At 44.5% G+C, this 11558-nt stretch overlaps 1 long non-coding RNA gene across 1 annotated transcript; it reads right to left on the reverse strand.

Moving 5' to 3' along the window:
- Positions 1 to 1805: 1805 nt before the first annotated feature.
- Positions 1806 to 7085, reverse strand: LOC113609447 (uncharacterized). Its single transcript, XR_003428626.1, has 3 exons — positions 7074 to 7085; positions 6542 to 6544; positions 1806 to 1969 (listed from the first exon to the last, which is right to left on the reverse strand). It is a non-coding gene; the product is annotated as an uncharacterized LOC113609447 (long non-coding RNA).
- Between the last annotated feature and the right edge of the window lie 4473 nt (positions 7086 to 11558).

The raw sequence follows: 11558 nt of genomic DNA on the forward strand, positions 1-11558 counted from the left end.
GTTATGTAAACTTATGATTAAGTAAGTTGCATTAAAAACAAAGATAATAGGGACTTCCCTGGTGGCGCAGTGGTTAAGAATCTGCCTGCCAATGCGGGGGACACAGGTTTGATCCCTGGTCCACGAAGATTCCACATGTCACGGAGCAGCTGAACCCATGCGCCACAACTACTGAGCCTGCACTCTAGAGCCCGCTAGCCACAACTACTGAGCCCGTGTGCCACAACTACTGAAGCTCGCGCACCGAGATCCCGTGTTCCGCAACAAGAGAAGACACTGCAATGAGAAGAAGTGCACCGCAATGAAGAGTAGCCCCCGCTCACCGCAACTAGAGAAAGCCCGCACGCAGCAGCGAAGACCCAACGTAGCCAAAACAAACAAACGAAAAACAAAGATAATACTCAAGACTTATTGCTTCCTAATTCTTTTACTATATTTTAATATTGTCTGTGCTCTTGAAGTTACATGCATCTGCTCTCTCTGTATGGTACAAAACCCACATGATGGTTTTCTAATGCTGCACGTCTCTTCCGAAGTCCGTGTTCCATGATATCATGTTGGTAGCTTGAAATCAGCCATGGTAGGAGTATTTACACAAAGAAATGGGCAAATGCCCTAAATCAGGGCATCCCGCCTCCCCAAGAGAGCTGGTTGTTAAACATATTCCAACACACACTGCCCTCACTCCATTCACTTTCATTGATACCAACTGCTTTATTTCCAGCATAACTCTTATCACAATATCTTTTTTATTTATTTGGTTGTATGAGATCCATGAGAGCAGGGCCCTTCTCTATCTTCTGCTCCCTGCACCTAGCATAGTAACTGGGATGGTCAGACGCTCAACAAATTATTTGTTTGATGAAGGAACAAAGAATTACATGTAATAAAAGCTAAAAGCATTCAGGAGACCTTGGTCACCGGTGCCTGGTGGAGTCTTCAGGCTTCCTGTAGGAGGGGACATTTCAACCAAAAAGTTAGTCTTAATTAAGAGGAAGGGAACTGTTCACAGTCCAAAACCACCTCCAAGATTTCAGGGAAACTTGAGTCCGACTGGGAAACTCAGACTGTTTGAAAAGGTAGCTTGGTTTTCAAGGGAGATTTGATTTTTTTTACCACCTCTCTCCAGAGGTATTCGATGTGGTAAGCTATAGGATTTTCATCTTCCATTAGAGCACAAATGCCAATAATTATAAATAGAAATGCTTTTCAAAATATGGCCCTTTTATGCGCCTACTGTGATGTCATTTTCTATAGTACATAAAAGCACTTTGTCCATTTCATTTGAAATGTTAAGGAACGCTCCAGGGGTTGCTAAATAAGTCATTTAACTTGCTTCTTGCAGGGTTTGTAGCCACGAATGTGGCACTTAATAGATGTTTTGATCAGCGGTTATACAAGAAAACATGTTAATAGCTGTTTGTGATACATCAGCAGAGTGGAGACATTTTTGCCTTAAAACTATGAAGTTATTCTCAGTTGTTTACCCCATGCCCTGCTGTGTGGGAAAACCACAGGCTTTGGTTGCAGATAGATCCAGATTCAAAGCCTATCTCCAATTTACTGTGTGGCCCTGGGAAATGTACCTAAGCTCTCAGAGCCTCAGTTTTCTCACCTACTGAGGGTGGGAAGTAACAACTATTGTGCAGAATTGTGGGGATTTGCTGAGATACGTTACCAAGTCCAAGTTCGTACTGCTCGTGGCACGACAGGTCAATAAGTCAAGAGACAAGTTGTTGGGGTGAGGAATAGCGACTTTATTTGGAAAGTCAGCAGACCGAGAAGAGGGTGGACTCACGTCCCAAAGAACCATCTCGCCTGAGTTAGAATTCTGGCTTCTTTTATACTAAAAGGGGAGGGAATAAAGTCAAGCATTTCCTGGTTCCAGTCAGCTTCTGGAGGGGATGTGTTAATTTCTTCCTTCCTGCAGTCATTCACAGGTGGGCCTGATCAGGATGTTTCCTGTGAGCTAAACGAAGGTATTATTATTATTATTTTTTGGCCAGGCAGCATGTGGGATCTTAGTTCCCTGACCAGGGATCGAACCCGCACCCCCTGCATTGGAAGTGTGGAGTCTTAACCGCTGGACCACCAGGGAAGTCCCTAAACAAAGGTATTTTAGCTTAATGCTCATTACCTGGGAGGCAGAGTTCCCATAGAAGGGCCACTATGTATAATTTAAGCTTATAGGCCACATCCCCTTAATGATTAACTTGTAACAGAATACAAAGTTTCTCCCCTATTACAGAGATTACACTTAAAGCTTCCAATCCAGTGCCCAAAGATTCCCTTTTGCATTTCCCTCTTCTCTTTAAGGGCATCAGCTCTTGCTGTGTTACTGGTCTTCTGCTGTGCCATTGTCTGGTGACAGGAAATGTGTGTTATAAAAGCGTCTTGTTCCTGTGCTCCCCAAGGGCCCTGAAAAAGATGGTCAGGCAGAGGAGTTCTGAGTTTTCTCCTGCTGTATAAGTTTGCCTTGGTCCCGCTGGTCCTTTATTCATTTCAACAATTTCTATTGAGTGCCTGTTCTGGGGACCTGGGCCAGGCTCTGTACCGGGGTCTGGGCTACAGTGGGAACAGGGCACCCAGGTTGGTCCTCAGGCGTGTGTCAGCTAGGGTTCCTGGTCGCTGGGCTGCATATCTTCTGTTTCCCCTTCATATCCATCTTCACCTCTCTCCACCTGTCCTGGAAGGCTGACCGCATCACAGACTCCCTTGCCGTTTGGCATCTGGTTGGACTCAGCCACTGGGCCACTGGTGAGAGCTTGGAGGGAGGGAGATGAGTGAGGTTGGGGGTATGAATTCTTCTGGCTGCCTCCCCCGCCTGGATAGAAAGCCACAGCTCTTTCTAAATCGTCTTCCGTAACTTCTCTCCTCTACTTTTTTTTTTTTAATATCTTTATTGGAGTATAATTGCTTTACAATGGTGTGTTAGTTTCTGCTTTATAACAAAGTGAATCAGCTGTACTTCTCTCCTCTACTTTTAATCGTTTGATCTTCATCGCCTTTTTGGGTTTAGGGCCTTGAGTTACTGCACCATCCTTTGTGCTTTCCTTACATCTACATTTTTGAATAAAACCTTTTCGAGTAAATCCTATTTGAGTCATCTTAACTTGAAAGGTCCATCTGTTTTCTGCTAGGGGCCTGATTCAGTTGCAAATAATAAACATCCACGTTAGCTCTGATGTGCACTATGAAGGGAGAATGTCAAACACTCAAAGCATTCATTGGGCTTCTGCTCTGTATGAAATCCATGATGGTGTTTCTTGAGGGATGAATTACAGCTAAAGATTTCCCCACGTTGATTACACCCAAAAGGATTTTTTCCAGTATGAAATCTCTGACGTGCCATGAGGTGTGTTTTTTTTTTTTTTTTTGAAAAAGGTTTCCTGTGGTGATTACATTCATAAGGCTTCTCCCCTGTATGGATTCCATGACACTGATGACATGGGACTTCTGGCTCTAGGATTCCCACTTTGATGGTGCTCACAGGGTTTCTCACTCTGGTACAGATTCCTGTTTGGGCTAAGAGATGAGCTATCATTGATTTTTTTCCTCTCTCAGATTCATTACTTTCAGAGCAGTTGTCTCCACCAGGAATTCCAAAGTGTATGATGAAGTTTGACTTTTGGCCACAGCTCTCCCACAGTGGTAACATTCAGGGTTTTACTCTAACCTGGATGCTCTGGGGCAGAGCCATCTTCCATCTTTGTTACAATCAGATGACTTCATCCATGTACAATTTCCCCCGTGATCAGCCAGGTCTGGGTTATGGTTAAAATTCATTCTAAGTGCGTCACATTGATGGGACTTTTATTTCTTGGAGAAGTAAGTGTGGAGGTTAAACCAACATGTTTTCCAGCCTTGTCACCTTGGTCAGGGTTTTCCTGTAAGAGAACATCACTCGTGTGAAAAAGCACACCTGTTTTCCTATTGCCTGTCCATCAGGTCATCATCTTGCCATATTTTTTTTTTCTGAAAAAGAATATAATACGCTGTTCTTTGTGAGTCTTTCCACTTTATGAAGGAACAGACATATCTTCACAAATGTTTTGCTGTGGGGTTGCCTCCTTAGTTGCAGCCTACTATTTCTATTTCAGAAATCTCAAATACAGATCTTCTGTCGCTCAGGTTCTGGGAGGGAACCTGCGGGTTAGCACCTTCCTGGCATTTCTCCCTCCTTGGTCCACAGCTTTCCTCCTTGTTCCAACTTACAGATCACATCTGGTTTGCTGTCTTTTATTTATTTATTTATTTGGCCACACCTCTTGGCTTGTGGGATCTTAGTTCCCTGATCAGGGATCGAACCCACGCCCTTGGCAGTGAAAGTGCGGAGTCTTAACCACTGTACCACCAGGGAAGTCCCTGATTTGTTTCCTGTCTTGATGCCCTGTGGAGACTAGGATCCGTAAGTCCCCAGCATCGTGTCCCTGTGGTCGGTCATCTGAGCTGTTCCCACTGCCCCAGGTAAAATCCTTAGCCCCTTTTGTGGATGTCACTGGTGCCTCCTACTTGGTCCTTTCGAAGTCTTCTTCCCTGGTGGCGCAGTGGTTAAGAATCCGCCTGCCAATTCAGGGGACACAGGTTCGAGCCCTGGTTCGGGAAGATCCCACATGCCATGGAGCAACGAAGCCCGTACACCACAACTACTGAGCCTGTGCTCTACAGCCCTCGAGCCACAACTACTGAAGCCTGCGCGCCACAACTACTGAAGCCTGTGCACCTAGAGCCCATGCTCCGCAACAAGAGAAGCCACCGCAAGAGAAGCCCCTGCGCTGCAATGAAGAGTAGCCTCCGCTTGCCGCAACTAGAAAAAGCCTGCGCGCAGCAACAAGGACCCAACGCAGCTGAAAATAAATAAATAAATTTATTAAAAAAAAAAAGTCTTGGGAGAAAGAGAAGGCGGATTATTCTGCAACTTATTTTTTTACACTTACCTTGCAGATCTTTCTGTGTTAGCTCACATTTCTTATTGCTGGATATGGGGTATTTCACAGCATTGCTGTGTCGTAATTTATTCAGGCACTCCCTTGTGGCTCGTATTGAGGTATGTCCAAATTTTCACTGCTACAAATAGGCATTGTTGGAATGAATTTTTTCGTATGTGTCTCTTTGCACACATGGGTGTTTCTCTAGGGTGGGTACAAGGGTAGCTACACTGAAATTTTAATAGAGCCAAACAATGCTTCATCAGTTCACATTCTCATGAACAGAGGGTCCCAGTGACCCTACGCTTGGCAACGTTTGATGCTGTCCATCTTTTCAATTTTGGCCAATCTGGTGGGTAGAAGATGGTGTTATGTTGTGCTTAGCTTAGGAGTTAAAAAATTTTTTTTAGAAATCTGGTACAAACTTTTCTTCACATGAAATCTAATTTTCAGGAAAGTCAGAGTAGCAATGATTATGAGCCTGGATTTAGAGGTAGGACACCGGTTCTTATCCTGCGTCCTCCATTCACTCACTGGTGAAATAATCTCTCTGGCCCTCAGTTTTCTTACCTGTCAAATGGCAACACTGATAGTAATTTGCATTACTGAATTGCTGTGAGGATTACATTCCTGAGTACACAGAAAGCTTTTAGAATGGTGCCTGCCATGTAACGAGTGCTAGGTAGGTATTAGATATTTTTTCAGCCCAGCAGGTAAAACAGAATTTGTGGAGGGATGGAGGCCCTGATAACCTCACCTTGGTGGTTCCTGGAACATCTCAGAACTCAGATGAAAAGCCCGTGATGAATTTCAACTTTTTTCCTGAGACCGCATGAAGTTGAGACTACATGAAGGTCATTCACCTGCCTAAGGTCACGTGGCCTGATACTGCCCGATTCAGGATGAGAGCCCAGTCTCCTGTTCCTAGTTCTGCATCCTGTCTCCCCTCATTCCTGTCCCCCTCAACTCAGCCATTGTTGTATGAGCATAAATCCCAGGAGAGGAATCCTCATGTCTAAGAAATGAAGAATTTCAGTAAGGGTTTTCAGAGAAAAGCATAAAACTGGGGATTTGCTAACAAAAGCCCAGGGACCCTCACAAATGCCTCCATACAAGACTACAAGCAGATCCTGAGTTCTTTAAGACCAGGGGTAATCACCATGTGGAACCCCAGTGCCCCAACACTATACCCTACCCCAAAGCTGCCCAGACCTCCAGGATCCCATGGACCCCTTAGCTCTACTCAGCTGCAAATACCCAGGGAACAGACCTTCCAAAGCTTGGCCTCCTAAACCCACTGTTTCTATCTCCTCCCAGTTTCATTCAGCCCCACGCCTGGGGTCCTTTCACTCCGCTATGTAGGTTGCCAGATAAAATAGAGAAAATCCAGTTCAATTTTTTAAGAAATTTTATTTATTTTTGGCTGCATTGGGTCTTCGTTGCTGGGCGCGGGCTTTCTCTAGTTGCGGCGAGTGGGGGCTACTCTTCGTCGTGGTGTGCGGGCTTCTCATTGCAGTGGTTTCTCTTGTTGGGGAGCACGGGCTCTAGGTGCGTGGGCTTCAGTAGTTGTGGCTCGCGGGCTCAGTAGCTGTGGCTCACAGGCTCTAGAGCACAGGCTCAGTAGTTGTGGTGCATGGGCTTAGTTGCTCCGCGGCATGTGGGATCTTCCCGGACCAGGCATCGAACCTGTGTTCCCTGCACTGGCAGGCGGTTTCTTAACCACTGCATCACCAGGGAAGTCCCTCCAGTTCAATTTTAACTTTAGATGAACAACTTATAACTTTTCAATGTAAGTCTATCCCAAATATTGAAAGAGATATATTTATAATAAAAATTATTCATCATTTGTCTTGCAACCCTACATAGGGAATAAGTGAAATGTATTATTTGCCAAATCTGGCAACCCTACCACCACAGCTCTCTTATTTCCAGGGACCCTTTCTCTCTCTTCCCTGCTCCTGGGTCTTTGTGGGGTCCTGAACCCATACATATGGCAGGTCTTTATAACTAAAATCCCAGGGAGAAGCAGTTGTGTTATCAACCTTTTTTCTTCCAGAAAAGTCTAGAGCTTCTTATGCAATTAGTCCTCCTTCCCCCAAGCTCTGCACTGCAGAGGTCGGGGCATCTTGCTAGATCCAAAGAAACCTACATTTCTTTGTTTTCTTCTGAGCCAGTGACACCTCCTTGCCTCCGTTGGTATAACTCAGGGGAACTTTAAAGAGCCCAGAGAGAAACCACGTATGTATGGTCACCTTATCTTTGATAAAGGAGGCAGGAATATACAGTGGAGAAAAGACAGCTTCTTCAATAAGTGGTGCTGGGGAAACTGGACAGCTACATGTAAAAGAATGAACACTTCCTAACACCATACACAAAAATAAACTCAAAATGGATTAAAGACCTAAATGTAAGGCCAGACACTATCAAACTCTTAGAGGAAAACATAGGCAGAACACTCTATGACATAAATCACAGCAAGATCCTTTTTGACCCACCTCCTAGAGAAATGGAAATAAAAACAGAAATCAACAAATGGGACCTAATTAAACTTCAAAGCTTTTGCACAGCAAAGGAAACCATAAACAAGACCAAAAGACAACCCTCAGAATGGGAGAAAATATTTGCAAATGAAGCAACTGACATAAGATTAATCTACAGAATTTACAAGCAGCTCATGCAGCTCAATAACAAACAAACAAACAACCCAATCCAACAATGGGCAGAAGACCTAAATAGACGTTTCTCCAAAGAAGATATACAGATTGCCAACAAATACATGAAAGAATGCTCAATATCATTAATCATTAGAGAAATGCAAATCAAAACTACAATGAGATATCATCTCATACCGTCACAATGGCCATGATCAAAAAATCTAGAAACAGGGGCTTCCCTGGTGGCGCAGTGGTTGAGAGTCCGCCTGCCAATGCAGGGGACACGGGTTCGTGCCCCGGCCCGGGAGGATCCCGCATGCCGCGGAGCGGCTGGGCCTGTGAGCCATGGCCGCTGGGCCTGTGCGTCCGGAGCCTGTGCTCCGCAACAGGGAGAGGCTGCAGCAGTGAGAGGCCCGCATACTGCAAAAAACAACAACAACAACAACAAAAAAATCTAGAAACAGTAAATGCTGGAGAGGGTGTGGAGAAAAGGGAACACTCTTGCACTGTTGGTGGGAATGCAAATTGATACAGCCACTATGGAGAACAGTATGGAGGTTCCTTAAAAAACTACAAATAGAACCACCATACGACCCAGCAATCCCACTACTGGGCATATACCCTGAGAAAACCATAATTCAGAAAGAGTCATGTACCACAATGTTCATTGCAGCTCTATTTACAATAGCCAGGACATGAAAGCAACCTAAGTGTCCATCGACAGATGAATGGATAAAGAAGATGTGGCACATATATACAATGGAATATTACTCAGCCATAAAAAGAAACGAAAATGAGTTATTTGTAGTGAGGTGGATGGACCTAGAGCCTGTCATACAGAGTGAAGTAAGTCAGAAAGAGAAAAAAAAATACCGTATGCTAACACATATATATGGAATCTAAGAAAAAAAAAAGTCATGAAGAACGTAGGGGTAAGACGGGAATAAAGACGCAGACCTACTACAGCATGGACTTGCGGATATAGGGAGGGGGAAGGGTAAGCTGTGACAAAGTGAGAGAGTGGCATGGACATATATACACTACCACGTAAAATAGATAGTGGGAAGCAGCCGCATAGCACAGGGAGATCAGCTCGGTGCTTTGTGACCACCTAGAGGGGTGGGATAGGGAGGGTGGGAGAGAGGGAGACGCAAGAGAGAAGAGATATGGGAACATATGTGTATGTATAACTGATTCACTTTGTTATAAAGCAGAAACTAACACACCATTGTAAAGCAATTATACTCCAATAAAGATGTTAAAAAATAAAAAAAGAACAAAGAGTATTTGTAACTTTCTATATAGAGAACCATTGACAGCTTCTCTTGCTGAAAAGAAATATTCACATATGCTTTATCTGTGCCTGGGGAAAGTACCTGTTTGTACTAATAATTACAATTTCTAAAGCACCTACATATGCCAGGCTGTGAAGTCAGGGACCACAGCACACAGTAATGATCACATCAAGAAAGAGAATTAATATTCACTGACAGCTTACTGTGTGCCAGGTACCATTCCAAGTGCTTTAAATGTACTAATTATTTAATTTCATGCTTATTTCATTCCCTTCACACCCTTGGAAGTCGAAGCTATTTATTATCCCCCTTTTACAGATAAGAAAAGGGAAGCACAGAGTAGGTAGGCAACCATACCAAAGACAGGCAACTAGTGAATGGCCAAGCTCGCAATGACACAAGTTCTAAGGATCAACTGCTGATTGAAAACTGGTTTAGGAAGTACATACACGTCATCCTTTGTAAAGAGCTTGTGGTACAGAATTTGATTATGGCGGATTTAGATCTTGAGTCTACTGCCCACTGACTGGGCATCGTCCAAACATCACCCAGGATGGATGCAGTAAGCGTCATTGCTTGTTGCAAACTGACGCTGTGCTATCACTGCACTAAACATGTTTATACAGATCTGAAACGATGACATCCTTTCCTCCTTTAATTTTATTTAATCTTCAAAACAGCGTAGAAATCATCCTCCTTTCATCAATGCTGACAGCGAGGCTCAGAGAGGTAAGTAACTTAGCCAGAGCCACGCAGCTGGAAAGTGGCAAAGCCAAGGTGAGCACCCAGGTCTGAGCCGGGAGCCTGAGATGTTTCCACCACATCACAATAACGCGATGTGTTAAGATGGGGCTGGGAAAAAAATATCTCAATCATCTCGTAATAAAAAATAAGCTGTTAAGGATTTGAAAGTTTAAACCATTTTAAAAGGAAGAGCTAGCATTTGTTTAAAAAGAAAATTACCGATCCTCAAAGTCTAAAACGTTTGCCTTATATCCAAGAACAATTTTAATAAGATGGACACACCTCTTTAATGGATAAATCGAAACTTCGGAAAAGCAAAAGACCAAAGTCTGTCTGACTGTACATTTCTGTGACTGGATAATGATTAGATGTTCAGTACGCCCCAAAAATTAATTAATTAAATTAAATGGGACGAGACGTGATTGTTGCTGCCTGGGGAAACGATTCAGGTAATTATACGTTCTCCACCCAAACAAAAGGTCAGGCTGTCCTACCCAGTGAAACTGTCACACAAGCCATTAGCCATTAAGCCAGAGAAGTTCTGCCTTCAGTGTTTTGATCCATTTCAAAAGCTGCTCTGAGTGCCCAGTGCCTTCCTCTGCCACGTCCTATACATGCTGTGCAGGGAACAGACCCTAGGAGGATACAAACCAATGGAGCAGACGAGTCCTTTATGAGCAACGATGCTATGAGACACGTGGTCCCTTTGTCATTTGGAACCTGCAGCTTCTTCCTCCTGTCAGGTGCCCAAGGAGTCGCCCGAAGCAAAACTTTCCAACTGAAAGAGTTCTCGGAGATGGCTATAAGTGGGACTGGTTCTCCCTCCCTGACACCAATGAAAGTGTAGGTACTGGAGTATTTTCCAGGGGTGGTCTGGATGCCTGCTCATCCAGGTAGCTGGGTCATTGAGCAGTGCATCTGGGACAACATGGGACAGCATGTGTAGCATCTCATTTACTTGTCTATTCTTTTGCAGGTTTCCCTTTTGAAAGAACTTTATTTAGATATAACTTACATACCATAAAATTCACCCATGTTAAGTGCACAGTCACTGATTTTTAGTAATTTTGCTGAGTTGTGCAGTGAGCTGTTTTTACCCCTAACACTTCTGACACCAAATAAGTGGGTTTTCTCCCCACACCGACCAGTTCTCCCACTCTCCGGACACCAACAGGCTGTCCTACAGTTCAATTCTGTTGTGACGCTAATTCCCTGGAGTTCGTGCAGACCTCACAGATGCCAGGGCTCAGTCCCACGAGACTGTCTTCGTGTCAGACGTCCAGTCACAAGTCCCAGGTTGTTACCTGTACTCCTTAATGACGAGCTATAAATTGGGGCTTCCTGCAATATCCCCCTCAGGTGTGATAATTCACTGGAGGGACTCAGAGCTCAGCAAAATACTCTTACTTGTTTATTGTAAAGGGTACAACTCAGGAGCAGCCGCATGGAAGAGGTGCTTGGGGCCAGGTATGTGGGAGGGATGCTGAGCTTCCATGCCTTCTCTGGGAGTATCACCCTCCCAGCACCTCGGTCTGTTCCAGCCGGAAAGCTCCCTGGGCCCTGTCGTTCAGGGGTGTTTATGGAGGTTCCATTGCGTAGTCGTGATTGAGTAAATCACTTGCCATAGGGGATGTAACTCACTCTTTAGTGCCTTTCTTCTCCCTGTAGGTCGGGGGGTTGGCGCTGAAAGTTCCAACCTTCTACTCATGTCTTGGTCTCTTTGACCACCAGCCCTGAAGCCGTCTAGGGGCCCCCAGCGTGAGTCATCCATTAACATACAAAGACCACACTTATCAACGCAGAGACTCCAAGGGTTTTAGGAGTCGTGTGCCAAGAACCAGGGACAAAGGCCAAACATGGATTTCTTATTATAGCATATCCAGTGACACCACAGTCCAGTTTTAGGGTATTTCTGTCACCCCAGTCAGATCTCTTGT

Source organism: Aethalodelphis obliquidens, unplaced genomic scaffold (assembly GCF_003676395.1).
Source record: "Aethalodelphis obliquidens isolate GAN/ISIS:26980383/991018 unplaced genomic scaffold, ASM367639v1 scaffold57, whole genome shotgun sequence".
NCBI lineage: Eukaryota > Metazoa > Chordata > Mammalia > Artiodactyla > Delphinidae > Aethalodelphis > Aethalodelphis obliquidens.